General features: G+C 43.2%; 1 long non-coding RNA gene across 1 annotated transcript; it reads right to left on the reverse strand.

Annotated features, from left to right (window-relative positions):
• Positions 1–267: 267 nt before the first annotated feature.
• LOC110299644 lies at positions 268–13,850 on the reverse strand. Its single transcript, XR_002378501.1, has 3 exons — positions 13,721–13,850; positions 5,570–5,634; positions 268–832 (listed from the first exon to the last, which is right to left on the reverse strand). It is a non-coding gene; the product is annotated as an uncharacterized LOC110299644 (long non-coding RNA).
• Positions 13,851–15,426: the final 1,576 nt, after the last annotated feature.

The following is a 15,426-nucleotide window of genomic DNA, read 5'->3' on the forward strand; positions in this document are numbered from 1 at the left end:
CTCTCTCTCCCTTTCCCTCTCTCTCTGCCTCTCTGCCTCTCTGTCTCTTCATTTCTCTCTTTTCTTCCCATCCCCCCTTTCTCATTTCTTTGATATCCGTCCCACACCCCTGCACACGTTAGGTGATCATTGTAGTCTTAAGCCACGCCCCCAGCCTTTTCTTGGTGATGCAGAGGAAGGGAGGCTGACTGAGTTACTATGTTCCTGCCTTGGCCATCAAACTCTAGTAAGACAAAAGGAAAGCAGAAGAGTGGATTTACACAGGTTGGAAGGAACTGGATTCTTGTGAACACAAGAATTGATTTAAAAGCACAGGCAAGGACATTCTTAGAAAGGTAAATGCAACAAAACTGCAGTGGGCTGAAATGGATCCCAAGGCAGTGAAGACACGGGGTAATAAACTCATCAAACCACCAGCAACTCAGAAATCGTGAGTTAGGACATGAATCATTGTGTTACGATTTATAGGAAGCCCAGGAAAGGGACGGTTTTTGATGGCTATGCGGGGAAATGATAGCAATAGACATGGCGAAAGTGTCCCTTCTCAGCCCTTGGGTGGCTGTGACAACATGTTTGGAGAATGGCTCACAAAGACATGGACCATCTGAAGAAAGTAGTTCTCAAAGTCTCTCTTGAGCCTTGGAAGTTACATAGATGAACAAGATCAGTCCTGGAAGTCAGGAAACATCCGGGATCACAAGGGCACAGCTGCTTCAAACACCATAGAGAAAGGAACAAGATGATTGCTGCTGGGGTGGCCATGATGCAGAGGACAGGAAGGCAGGGGATGAATTTCCACTATGAGGATCAGAGAAGGCAGCATCCGAGCAGCCTGGGAAGGTCAGGAAAAGAAATGAGAAAGGTGATCTGGGGCAGAGAAATTCTGCTGCTTTCCATCAGTCCTTCCTTCCGGCTAGTTATCCACTGGTTCGCAGTAGTTATCAAGCATCCTTCTATCTACTGGCTAACAAATACTTATCAAATACCTCCTTTGTGTCTAATATGGGTACAAAGCAAGAATCCCCATCTTGGAGAACCACTGAGAAGACAAACATCAACCAAAGTATTCAACCTTCAGAAATAGATGCAAACACCATGAGAAGTGTTCAAACATCTGTCTGCAGAGACCAAGAGGCCTTACCAAGGAAGTAATGATAGGGCGGAGTTCCAAAGGGTGAATTTGAACCATCCAAACTCAAAGGTTGTCTTTAGCATGCCTGACAGAGAGAAGAGACAAGCTCAAGATCAGAAATAGTGCAGTGGGAATCAGGGGTTGCACACTACAGGATGGGAACTCCATGTGGGAGGCAAGCCAGCAGGAGTTAGCAGAGAAGAAAGGTTCCTGAAAGCATAGATGTGAGGCTCCTGTGCCTGATTCTAAGGACCATGGAAAGTTCTGGACGTAGTTCAGTTGGGGTTCGTACATGGAAACAAGACTTGGGGTGGTAATGTGAGAGAAATATAAAGATTGCAAGAGGTCTACGGTGGATGAATCAGGGATTCAGTAGGAGATACAGAGGAAGAGGGCTGAAAAAGTAGCTCTCAGTGTCTTATTTGGGGTCTCATTGCTGTGAAGAGACAACATGACCAAGGCAACTTTTATAAAGGACAACATTTAATTGGGGCTGGCTTATAGTTTCAGACATTCAATCCATTATCATCATGGAGGGAAGCATGGAGGTGTGCAGGCCGTCATGATACAAGGGAAGGAGCCAAGAGTTTTATATCTTGACCCACAGGCAGCAGAAGGGGACTGTCTTTTGGAGGAAAGCCCATGCCCACAGTGACACACTCCCTCCAACGATGCCACGCCTACTCCAACAAGCCTACACCTCCAAATAGTGCCTTTCCCTGTGTGCCAAGCATTCAAACACATGAATCTGTGAGAGACAACCCTATTCAAACTATCACAGTCAGGCTGAGGGGAACTTGAGTCAAGAAATCAATGGGGTAAACCAACCAGAGTAGAAGATTGTGGGGAGTTGATAGTGGGGATGTTAAAAGTACTTCTGACTTCCAGGACTTATTAGATATCTAAATACCTAGACAAGAACAATAGGAATGGGCCATTATGATAGAAAGACGAGCCGTGGAGACTCAGAGGTGTTAAAATTTAGTCTTTTTCATTAGACAATATGTCCCCAAGGGCAAGGATTCTCATTTTGCTCAAAATTGTTCTCTTGATTTATCGTTCACTGATGCATGTACTTAGTAACTGAACAGGCAGTAGGGTAAGTAAATGAGTCTAGTTTGGAACATGTAACATCTGAAGACCTTTAAGACACTAGAGAGGTAAAAGCCAGAGACATGGACTGTGCCTCGGGCAAACTTCAAAGAGAAAGCACAGGATTAAGGTAAGAAACTAGAAGGAGAACAGATCCTGAACAGGAGATGAACCTAGCCAAGCCAGGAAGAGGAAGGAAAGGAGACAAAGGAGACCAAGGATGAGTTTCCAAAATCGGGGAGAGCATTTCAGCCAGAGGGAGTCAGTCACATCCAGTGCCAATCAGAGAGACCTGGGACCATCCACCACCTTGGAGAGCTGCTTACGGAGCAGTGGGGTGGAAGGCAGAGTGGAGGTGGTGATCAGCGAGAGGTAAGAAAACCATGACATGCAGTAGACACAAGTCATGAAAAGTACCAAGGAGAAGAAGAGGAAGAGCCTGGTGCAGGAGCTGCAAAGACTGACGTGTGGGACCTGGAGAAGGGACAGCAGCCTTGCTGGCTGCAACAGTGGCTCTTCCTCTCTCTGTTCCCTTTTCCTTCTCCAGTATCCCTTGGTGGGAGACAACACAGACAAGAATCAGGAAGATGTTAGTCTCATCTTGAATAAAAGAAGAGTTCTGGAGAACTCTGGAACAAAACAGAGAAAGATGTCTATACAAGGCCTGGAAACACAGATCAGGCATAGAATCTGCCAACTACAGCCCCAGGGCAGACCCAGCCTTCTGTTTTTCTGCAGCTAGCCTGTGAGATAAGAGATCTTACATTTTCTAAATGGTTGAATAAAAAGCAGAAGAAGAAGAATAGTTTACTTTATGGTGTAATAAGTATAAGAAGTTGGAACTTCAGTGTCCATCAGTAAAGTTTATTGAAACATTACCAGTATAACTCATTATCTACTGCCTGTGGCGTTTGTTTAGAATTGTATATTAACTGTACAACATAACGCTTTTCTTTTTCGTATGTACTGCTCTGAGCACATGCCCTTCTGCTTCCCTCTGCTGTCTGCTTTCATGACCTGACTTTCTTGGGTTATTTTGCTTAATTCTTTTTTTCTTTCCCTTTTCTTTGTTTTTCTGAGTCTGGCTTATTTCACTTAGTGTGGTAAGTTCTGCTTCCATCTGTTTTCCTGCATAGGACAGGTGTTTTCTTTGTGTCTAAGCAAACAAAGCACTATATGGGGTGTGTGTGTGTGTGTGTGTGTTTATGTATGTATATATGTGACATATATGTGTATATATATTTGTATGTGTGGCATATATGTATGTGTGTGGCACATATAAGTGTGTGCAATATATATATATATATATTTTCTTTATCCACTCATCCAACAATGGGCGTCTTGGCTTGGCTTATTCTATGAGGTGCCCCATGTGAATCCTGTGGTGACAAATATGGATTTCTGAAAACTTTATGTTTATATACCCAGCATAGATAGCTAGATCACAGGGTAACTCTTGGAGAAGCCTCCATACCTACTTCCACAGCAGCTGGCCTTCTTTATGTTTCTTTCTATGGCTGCTTTTACATTATTACAGAGCTGAAAAGTTGCAGCAGAAACTATTTGGCCCACATAGCCTAAAATATTCTTTATTTGGCCCCATATAGAAAAAGTATGTCAATCCTTGGTCCAGGACACAGAAAAGAAACCAGAGCAGTTGCCTATTGGCCAACAGTATGGAACAAAGTTAAGTTTAAAGGGACCAGGTCTCATTGTGCAGTATGAAGAGCAGGGGACTGGCCATCTAGGGATGATCTCTGTGATAGACTCTCGCCGTTCTCTGCATAGGCTTCCTGCCGCTGATGTCAGAAAGAGTCCTGCAGGCTGTGTCTGCCATCCCTTCCAGAAGGCTGCCTGCTGCTGATGTCATGAAAAGGGTTCTGCGGGCCATGTCAGGAATCACTTTCAAGGAAATATTTCCTTTACTGACTGAGGCAAGCAGGGCTTCTTGACTTCTTTTTTAAAGTACTCATCACCATGGTAATTAGATGGTTATCAGTAAAATTCTTGGTTCAGTGCCTATCTCTCCCACTACACCGGAGGCACTGTGGGAGAGAGCATGCTGCTTGATTCAATCTTGGCTCTGCTGCTTCCTGGCTAGGAACTGTGACTCACCCTCCCCTGGCCTCAGTTTTCTCATCTGTAAAATAGGATGGTGAGAATGTATACCTCTAGGGTTTTGATTCAGTGAAGTGATTCGTGCAAAGCACTCAGGACCTGTTCTGTCTTTAGTAGTTATTTTGTTGGGCCCTGTGTGGTAAAAGAATTGCACACACACACACACACACACACACACACACACATACACAAAGTATGAGACTTGGATTTCAGGGCCAATAGGTATGTGGTAAAGCCTTTCACAAAACAGAAGAAGTATGGAGGATTTCCCATGTCGGAGGTGTTTGAGAACACTCAAGCGAGCTTGCAGGGCTGATAAGTAGAACTGAAGCGAAGCTAGGTGAAGAGCAAGGCAGGGGATGGCGGGCTGTGGAAGTGTCTGAAACATCTGAATGGGAAACAGAAGGGCTGGGCTGTTTGGGGCCTTGGTAGAAACTGCCTGGGGTTGTTGCTATTGTGTAAAAAAAAATTTTTTTTAAGAATCTGAACCTTGAGAAGTGAAACTGGTTTGTCATTTTAACTGCCAGGTCTTCAGAACTTGTAGAATGAAACCAAGAATATATAGTACATGCTCAACAAATACCCCAACTACATGTTAGCTTAAAAATCACCTAGAGGTTACCACAAAAATTATCGCCAGGCCAGATATCACCAGCAGTTTCCTGTTTAATGGAGGTAGACTACTTTAAATACCTGTGTCTTGTTGCTCAGAAGAATACTCTAGTGACAAAAGCAGGCTAGCCCATTCATGGGTTAGAATTAATGTTCAGGGAAGAGCCACTTTAAATCACTGAGGGATAACAATTGGTGGGTAAATATCCGGTACCTCCAGTCATCAATTAGATGTTCCATAAGCCATACTTTTGGCTAGAAGATTTGGCTTCGTGGTCACCACACAGCAGCCAGGATGCAGGTTCACAAAAGGTAGAAGCTACATTTCAGTCAGTAAAGGGGTTACTGAACAGATGAACCCCAGGAATCTGAGGTGAATGAGAGAGATGGGAGGGGGAGAGGAAGGGGAGGGGGAGAGGAAGGGGAGGGGGAGAGGAAGGGGAGGGGGAGAGGGGAAAGGAGAAAGTAAGCAGCTCTTGGGTCACCTGGTCTTCCAAATCTGGGCCTTTGAGAATGTCACTTCCTAGAAGCAGGGTAACAGATGATTGGCTATTTGTGACTTCATATTAAGGGATAGCACTATAGTAAAGGGCTTGGCAGTTAAGAACAAGGTACCTCAGAGATATTTTTCTCCTCTGGTCCAAAGGATGAAATTACCCAACTGCTTGCTTCAGATAGCCCTAGAGAATCAAAGACATGGTGGTTTAGAACAGAGATCTAGAAAAAAAAAAAAAAACACAACAAAACAAAACAAAAGAGGTCTACCAGAGCATCTTTGGGTCTTGGGTTTCATTTCCTCAAAAGTCTTTTAGTGGGGCTTTTACCTAGTTCAGCAGTTAAGATCACAGAGGTCCTGAGTTCAATTCCCAGCAACCACATGGTGGTTCACAACCATCTGTAAAGGGATCTGATGCCCTCTTCTGGTGTGCCTGAAGACAGGGACAGTGTACTCACATACATGAAATAAATAAATAAATAAATAAATAAATAAATAAATAAATAAATCTTTTTAAAAACAGCCTTTTAGTAGACAACACTAAGTGGCTAATAAATGCCATGCTCCCTGATATAACTTCAGAGAGGGAGAGACAGACACACAGAAAGAGACAGAGACAGACAGAGAAAAACACAGAGAGGCAGAGTCTGAGGGAAGAGAATGCATTTTCACACATGCTCTCTTTAATTCATAGCCCTCCTCACCAAGAATCCTCAGTCCTGTGTGATTTAATGAGGGTCAAAGAAGCATGGAAGGAAGGGCTAGCCGATGTCTACCTGTTCCACGTTTAGCAGTCGGCCCTTTTCATATCTCTCTTTTGACTTTCTACCAAATTCTTAAAATAACTCCACTTGAGCTGGGCGTGGTGGCGCACGCCTTTAATCCCAACACTCGGGAGGCAGAGGCAGGTGGATTTCTGAGTTCGAGGCCAGCCTGGTCTACAAAGTGAGTTCCAGGACAGCCNGGGCTACACAGAGAAACCCTGTCTCGAAAAACCAAAAAAAAAAAACAAAAAAACAAAAAAACAAAAAAAACCTCCACTTTACAGGTAATAAATCTGGGTCCTGGGTAGATGAATAACTTATTCATATAGCTAATGAGCATGCACGCTGAGGATTTGTCTCTGTGATTCCTTGGCGGTCAAGAACAGGGTCCATGGACTTTTTACTACACCCTACCCAGCTCTGCCTGAGTCAGGAAATCCTCCCCAGTGATGTCATAAGATGCTACTGGTCCTAAAATGTCCTTCCCAGAACATAGAAACCAAAATTCTAAGACTGTAAATTGTCTCCACAGGGTGAATAGAAATAACCTGACTTGGCTCCTAGAACCTTTTTTTCTGATATAATCCACCTTCACCTCCCCCATGAACACATTCTATTTTTGGAGTGGTAAAGGGGATCCCCCTCCCCAGACATTAAGGCCATAAGGAAAGGAAAGCCAGGCTGAGGATAAGGAGCTGAAACTCACCAGGATGCAGACAGAGAACAGGACGCAGCCATGGAAACCACCTAGGAACATATGCCATTTGGTTTCTTCCCTAATTACAGGGAAATGTATGTGTGTCAACACTCTCACTGAGTACACTGGAAAGTGCCCATGTCAGCGCTTAGTAAACTACAGGCACAGAAACTATTTAATGGATGAATAGATTCTCCCTCTCTCCCATACCCTCTAAACCTAAGTGGTTGCCTCATTTCCCTGTACCTAAGAGACATCATGATGGCACTGTGAGCCCTGACTATTTCTTTGGCTTTGCATCTCTGAAGGCTTTCTTTCAGTCTGAAGCTTGGTCCATCACCAGCCTTTTCCTTTACCCTTATCTTGTCTTAGTTCAAGTTCTCTTGCTCCTGTCACAGTATTGGCTCAGGAACTCTCTGAATCTCCTTTGCCAACCTGTCCTCTGGGATGCTGAGTCATTTATGGTCTGGTAAGAGAATAAACTTGGATTTTACACAATACCCATTCATTTCTAAGGACTAATAGTCATAGCCCATGGCTAGAGGTCACAAAAACTTCACCTGGTTATGTTATGTTCTGATCTCTGCATGTGGTGACTGAGTCTGTGGCCTTGGACCTCACGGAGGAAAGGAGTCATAAGTCCCAAAACTTTATAGCTGTGAAGTTCTCCAAAATGATTGGTCTAGCATCTCTAGGGCTTTGATACCTAAAAGAACTCCTGCTTCAATATCATAGTCTATCCTAGAACGTCTATAAACATTGCAGATGAGCAGACTCATGGGGTTTCTCTATCTTGCTTTGGTCCAGCCCTTGTTAACTCTATGACAACCATGACAATTTACCTTAAAAGTGATTCCTGAAACAAATTCTGGCTGTGATGGAATTAAGGGAACCAACTACCTTTGTCACTAAAAGTTGTATATATCCAGTACTGCAAAATTTTATGAAATTATTGTTTTTAGACACTAGAAAATAATTTAAACGAGTCCCTGGGTTTCTACTTCTAACCTTGCATCCTACCCCAAAATCGGAATGAGGAATACATGCAGAGGATGGGGCCTCCTGTGCTGAAGAAATGTGGATCAAAGCTAAAGGGGAGCGTAGTGGCTGGAGTTTGAGGCACAGGAATACAAAACAAAGAGCTTCAAGGAGAAAGCATCTGCTAGGTCACCGGGTGACCCTGTATCTTTTGATATCTGTACACCACGACTACCTAGAGAGCAACTACCAAAGAACATTTACCAGCGGTCCATGAGCGAAAGAATAGATCCTACATGCTCCTGGGAGGCATTCCTGTTAATAACCATCCAGAAGGAAGAAAACTTGCAAAACACCCAGGGAATTCACTAAAAACATTATTATGTTCCTGTCTCGAATTCTGGTAGAATGTCTGACATACGCAATCTACAAGGAGGAAAGACTAATTTTGCCGCCCCNCCCCCCCCCCCATTTCAGAGAATTCAGTGCATGGTTTTTCGGCCCCATACACTTCACCAGACTGCTATGGCGTGTGTTACAGAGGCTGTTCTTGATGGGAAGCTGAGTGAGACAGAAAACTAGAGCAAACAGTCCCACAGTCACCCGCTTCCTCCAAGTAGCCCCACTTCCTAGCCTTCACCACCTTCCTGGAGTGCCACCATATTATGAAGGCGTCAAGGAATTAGCTCATTCGTTATTTCAGAGTACTCGTAATCTAATTATCTCTGGAAATGCCCTCATAGGCGCACCCAAAGGTGGGCTCACAAGTGGACCATCACAAAGACCTTAGAAAACCCAACCCTTAAAGTGTGGGGTTGTTTAATAATAGCAAACTGTCTAAAGCCAAGGGACCTTAGAGAATACCAAACAGTCTAACATGGAGTTGGAGTCCCAGAAGAAGGGAGGAAGGGAGATAGATTTTTTGAAGAAATGATGTCTGAAAATTTTTACAAACTCGAGTGCTGCATATTCACAGATCCCTGTTCACTCAACATTAAGGAGGTTAAATATAAAGACAGCAACATCGCCACACCATATAGCATCAGCACATGGCATAAATGCGGTACCAGACACTAATCAGAAAGGAAAAAATAAATCTTCAAAGCTTCAGCAGCAGCCAAGGGAAAAGATGAAATACCGTAAATAATGTAAGTGACAAGACAATCAGTGACACTGTTTAACTCTGAAAGAAAAAGGTGCCAATGTAGTTTCAGTGGACAATGAAAATGTCGTCCGTCATTCAGGAGAGAAACTCGCAATCCTGAACCAACCAGCAGACCGCAGCATCAACGTACGTACGTATGTACATATGTGAAGTGAATGTCTTTCAAGCCAAAGGAATGTGGGTCCAAATAAAACGTCAGGTCTTTGGAACACCCGGCCTTAAATGGGGTGTCTCCATCAAATCCCTCCCCTCAGAGCTCAGGGAGCCCTGTGAAAGAGGGGAAAGGGGGACAGAAAGAATGTAAGAGCCAGAGAGGATAGAAGCCACCAAGAAAACGTGGCCCTCAAAATCAACATGAGCAAAGCTCATATGAACTCACAGAGTCTGAAGTGGCATGTACCGGACTGGGTCTGCAAGGGTCTGCCCAGGGCCTCCCACTAAATACTACAGCTTCCGGTGTAGCATGTTTACAGGACTCATGAGCGTGTGAACAAGCGTGTCTCTGACACCAGTTGCTTTTCTCGGGCTCTTTTTCTTCTGTTGGTTTGTCTTGTCCAATTTTGATATGATAGTCTTATTTTCTCTTATCATATTTTATTTTTAATACTTGATTATCATTTCTCAGAAGTCTGTTCCTTTCTAACGAGAGACAGAAAGGGAGTGGATCTGGTTGGGAAGGGAAGAGGGAAGGTACTGGGAGAAGTAGAGAGGGGGAAAAAATGATCGGGATTTATTATGTGAGAAAATAGTCTATCAAAAAAAGAAAAGAAAAGAAAAGAAAAGGTCTATGCAAACAGTAAGCAATGCAGGAAATTACAAAGAATAAATAAATATACTTTTTTCACCTAAAAAAAAACTTTTGTAAAGTAATTAAACAAAGAAAAAAATGACAGCAATGTTTTGGAACATAGATGTCATGGAACATAGAAGGGAGAAAGGATAGTGCATGTATAAGGGTCTCACATTACATGTGAGGTAGTCTATATACTTTCTGTGGGTAGAACTTGACAGTTAAAGATACACAGTATAATCTTTGGCACAACCACAACTCTATACACAGAAAAAAATTAATAAATCTAAAACAAATTTGAATTAATTATGAAAGATATAATAGATGAAATGTGAAACTTCATATAAATAAAGTCAGGGGCTGGGCCTGGTCCCAGCAGGCAGGAGGCAGAGATGCTGGATCTCTCTGAGTTTGAAGCCAGTGAGTTCCAGGACAGAGAGACGGTGTGTGTATGTGTGTGTGTGTGTGTGTGTGTGTGTGTGTGTGTGTGTGTGTGTGAGAGAGAGAGAGAGGGGGGAGGGAAAGAAGAGGAAGTAAGGAGACAGGTATAGAGAAAGAAGAAAAATGAGTTGAATATCAAGATGATAGATAAATAATTTCAATAACCGCATTTCATACAAGTAAAGAAAAAGCATAGAAAATATTGGTCAGACATTGTCAGACTGGACAAAAAGAAAAAGAAAAAGAAAAAAACCACATTCTGTATACTTCATGGAATCCGACTTCTACACCAAATTGTCCATAACTTAAAGGTACAATTGTGAAGAGATGGCTCACGGAGCAAACCCTGAAGTGGAGGGGCTGTGTTCATACCACACCATGTGAGCTTTGAAGCTGGGACCATGAGAAATGGAGACGTACTACTGCCTTAAGGAGCTGGGCTAACAGGGCAGGAAGGTATAACAAGGCTAAATGAGCGTTCACCTCATAACAGAGCGTTAAAGTATACCGCACAACACTGACAAGGAGCAGAGGAGGAACAGATCCATTTAAATTAAAGTCGGAGTTTCCAACACTCCTTTCAATAATTCATAAGATGGGTGGACAGAAAATCAATGAAAACATAGGTGGTTTAAGCATCACTGTCAGACAACCTGGCCTAAGTGGCATTCGCTCCCTGGATACAAAATGCACACTCTCTTCAAGTGCACATGAAACATTCAACACGGCAGGCCGTGTGCTGGGTGTATGGCAAAAGCAAAACTGAAACTTCTAAAGAGAAAATTAGAAAAACCTGAACAACTTTGGGTCAGCTAAGAATTTCACAGGGTCAAAAACATGTTAGTCATTTTAAATTAAGGTAGTCAAAAAGACAAGCTGGGAAAAAATACATTATATATGTCTGGTGAGACTCAAAAATGTAGAAAGAACTCATAACTGAGAAACTTAAAAACAAACTATCAATAATACAAACAGGTATATCTTTGAGTATATTCTTCAAAAAATATGCTAATGGCCAATAAGCACATCTTATCAAGGGTATTCAGCATCTTTAATTACCAAGGAAATTCAAATTAAAGCCATAAAAGTAAGAGTTCTGTGCCTCACTCTCACATTCCAAACTAAAAATAACTAAAGAAACTCCAGAGATCAAATACACTGTAAATGACTGGGGTTAACAGCTGTTTACCATTAGTCCACCTACAGAATACACACTCTTCTCAGGAGCAATTGAAACCTTTCCAAAACTGATTGCATCATATGCCATAAACCAAGCTTTAATGAATACAAAGAGGACGTGATTTCTTGTATCCTATCAGACCAGAGATAAATAATAAATAAAAAATAAATAAATAAATAAATTTTAAAAAGCAAGAAAAAAAGGATAGAAACTATAGGAAATTATATATCGTTGAAAAATCTCAAAAGAAATTCCCAGAGTCAAATAAAGGAAAACTTACCCTGTGAGGCACAGCCAAGGCAGTCCGAAGAAGAAATTTGTAGCTATAAAGTCTCACATTTAAAAAGTAGAACGATGGCCGGAGAGATGGCTTAGAGGTTAGGAGCATTATCTGCTCTACCAGAGGACCTGAGTTCAATTCCCAGCAACCATGTGATGACTTATAACCATCTCTAATGAGATCTAGTGCCCTCTTCTGGCGTGCAGGTGTACTGCAGGCAGAGTGCTGTATACATAGTAAATAAATCTTAAGAAAAAAGAAATAGAATGAGTTCAATAAACAACCTAATGATTCATTTCAAGACTCTAGATTTAAAAAAAGGCCAACTCCAAACTCCGTGGGTAGCAAGAGATGTTAAATACTGAGAACAACGGCATACAAAATCAAACACAGCATTAGCTTTTTGAAAAAGTTAAGATTGAACTGAAAAAGACAAAAGAGGAGGAAACCTCAAATTAAAGAAATTGTAACGACAGATTCCAGTGAAATCGAGAGCATCGCTGGGGATGCACTTTGAAAACTAACCCTCTAAAAAGCCGACAAACCTAAAAGCAGTGAATGACTTGTAAGTATATATGATTGATCTACCAAAGAAGATGTAAGAGATTTAAACAGGCCCGTTACTGAGATCAAGACTGAAATCAAGTCTCCCCCCATAGAAAAGACCAGGATGATGTGGATTCTCCACCAAATTCTCTTAAGGTCTGATAGCAGCACTTCTCGGTTTGTCAAAACTCATCAAGCTGAGCACTTAAAGCCAGTACATGCTATGGTATGTAAGCTCTACACCAATGAGGTTAACTCTTTTACTAAACGACTTCTTGACCCTTAGATGGCTGTGATCCCGTAATTCAGATAGAGAAAACCAAACTGGAAATACAAGGAACTCCCTGTGGTCTCACCCAAGCCTGAAGTTATGCCTCATATAGTATATGCAGATTTGAGGAGAGGAAGAGAGGGCAAGCAACAAGTCAGCAAAGTTCCACGGGGATCCGGCAGAATCTTAAAGGTAAGCACAGAGAAAAGGCTTAAACAGTGAGATCGAGATTCAGCATCCTGATGTAGAGATGTCTGGGATTTGTGTATTCAGGCAGAGATTGACTCAGGAAAGGAATAAAGTATAGGGTTTTAGAAGCGGGAGTGTGTAAGCCCTAAAGGGGTGTGCTTGTGAATCCAACATGAGGACAGAGTTCTGCAGCTAGGAATCTTAAAAGCCTCCTGAAGGTGTATGAATGTGGGCTTGAAAGGGTCTGCGCTGATGAGGTGAGGTGGGACCACAAAGAGAAGCGCGGAGCCTCCAAACCGTTCTGACAAGCATATGCCTACAGAGAAATCTCTCTCTGTTGAAGAACTTTCTTTCTCTTTCTTTTCCCTTTTTTCTTTTTTAAAAGTGTTCTAAATATAAAATGACTGTTTTATTTAACAAAATAAGATATATTAAGACAAAACGAAGACCATCATATTGAAGTTGGACAAGACAAACCAACAGAAAAATAAATGAACCCCTAAAGAAGGCATAGGAATCAGAGATACACTCGTGCACACATTCAGGAGTATGAGAAAAGGGTGCGGCCCCCGCCCCAAGATGACACCCGGGACAGCTGCCAGGTCTTATGACCTGCGCCTGACTTCCTCATTACCTCTGACTTAGCCACATCCCAGCCGCCTGCACTGTGCAGACTCCATGCCTTGTCAGCTCTCCTGAGGTGTTGTCACTTGCTGTGAACCAATGGACTGCCACTACGTGACTGGGGTGATTGGGAGGAGTCAGTAGGGTATTTAAGGTGCGCCTGGGGTTGTTTGGTGGATTCCCGTTCCTGCATTGCAATGTGAAGCGTTCCTGAATAAACCTGCTTGAAGAAGGACAACGTGGTGTTGTGTCTTTCCTGCTGGTCGGGGGTGGATGCAATACAGGAGTCCCATAAAAGCACTAAGCTGAAAGCTACAGTATACATGGGGAGGACCCGGTGCAGACCTTTGTCGGTCCTGTGTAAGCTGCTTCAGGCTCTGTGAGTTCATGTGAACTCTTTGCTCAGTTGTTTTAGGTCTTGTTCCCCTGGTGTCCTGTCTCCTCTATCTCCCTAGCTCCTTCTATGGGGTTCTCTCTCTCTCTCTCTCTCTCTCTCTCTCATGTCTCTGTGTGTGTTCTCACCTATTACAGAATCTTCTAGCCTAGAAGGGCAGCCACACCCAGAACATGGAACTTGGGATCTGAAGTCCATAACCCTAGAAACAAACTTGATTCCACCTCAGTTCAACAAAGCAAATTACTTAAGTGTCTCGAACTGTGGTTTCCTCGCTTGTAATATGTTGATAATGTCTATCTTGCAGGCTGGTGAGAGAGTCACAAGTGTTGTGAGCAAAGTCACTGGGATAGCCTGTGTAACTGTGGCAGCCCGAAAGCACGTCAGACATTTCGGGAACTACTGTCTGAGAGTCTCCACTCTTTGGCCCTTCAAGATCAGGTCACAACTAACCTGTAAGAACAAGAAGAAAGAAACTAAACATAACATACACATGAACCCAAACATAACTGTACTTACCACTGAGCAATATGCCAGCAGCAATTTGCATAAACATCATTAACATGAGGCCTCACATTAAAGGTAGGCCCTTTCACTGATTGGCTATGATCGGGGGATGATAATGGCAATTTGAACCAAGGAGTTCTTTCAAACTGACCAAGAAGAGCCTGCATCTCTGTTATCTCTGGCTCCCTTGGTACTCTTGACATAGCTAACGGGGGGAGGGGGGTCTCAGAGAATCCTAGATCAATGTTCCAGAACCCTACATTTAAGAAGAAATATGCATACTCAAGGGTGCCATGTAAGTATGGATTCAATGCCGTTGCTCAGATCTGAGGAAGAATGTTTTCCTGCATTCAGAGAGAAGCATTTCCTGAGCATCTGTTGTTTACGAGCAGGCTCCACACTGGAGGCTTTACCTGGATAATCTGGCACAGTCATCCATTCACTCATACGTTTCTGAGTTCCAGGGTCCTACGTCACGAGTGGCTTCGGATTGTATGGGTAGTTAACAGAGCATACCCACAAGATGACCGGCACTGACAGCCTGGGGCCACCACCTGGTCTTGGGAGGCTAAAGAGGAAAGAATCTTCTCCAAGGAAGTTGGAAGTGAACGGACTCTCAAAGCACGGCTGAGAAGTGTGCCAGGTAAAGGAGACGTGTGGATAGGACTCGATGGTGTGGGACATCTGAGGAAGAGAGAATATCTGTGAGGGACAGCAGCAGGACAGCCAGCGGAATTTGTTTCATCAGAGGAATGGTCCATAGTCGAGAAAAACAGAAAGAAGTCTGCAGCACGGAACAGGGGGCCGGTCAAAAAGGAGGATCATAGCTAGGAAAGAAAATAATGTGCATCCTCTGAGGTCGATGGGCAGGGGGGAGACTGAGGCGCAATGGCCGTTCTCGAGTCCTCCAGCCAGCTTAGTGGGCAGCTAGGATCTGGACACAGGCCTGTCTACCTATTACATCTCTATGCTTTCCTCTATCTAGAAACATCCCGAGAATTCATACTTGCTAGCAATGAACAAAGGAGGGTCGAAACCAGACAATAAGCCCAGAGGACTCCACCAAAGGCAATCAAGTGCTCATAACCATCTAAACTCAAAGCCTTCCCCAAGAAAAAGGCGGCCCCTTGCTAGAGAGGCCTCAGTAAGA

This window comes from Mus caroli, chromosome 8 (assembly GCF_900094665.2).
Source record: "Mus caroli chromosome 8, CAROLI_EIJ_v1.1, whole genome shotgun sequence".
Taxonomy (NCBI): Eukaryota; Metazoa; Chordata; class Mammalia; order Rodentia; family Muridae; genus Mus; species Mus caroli.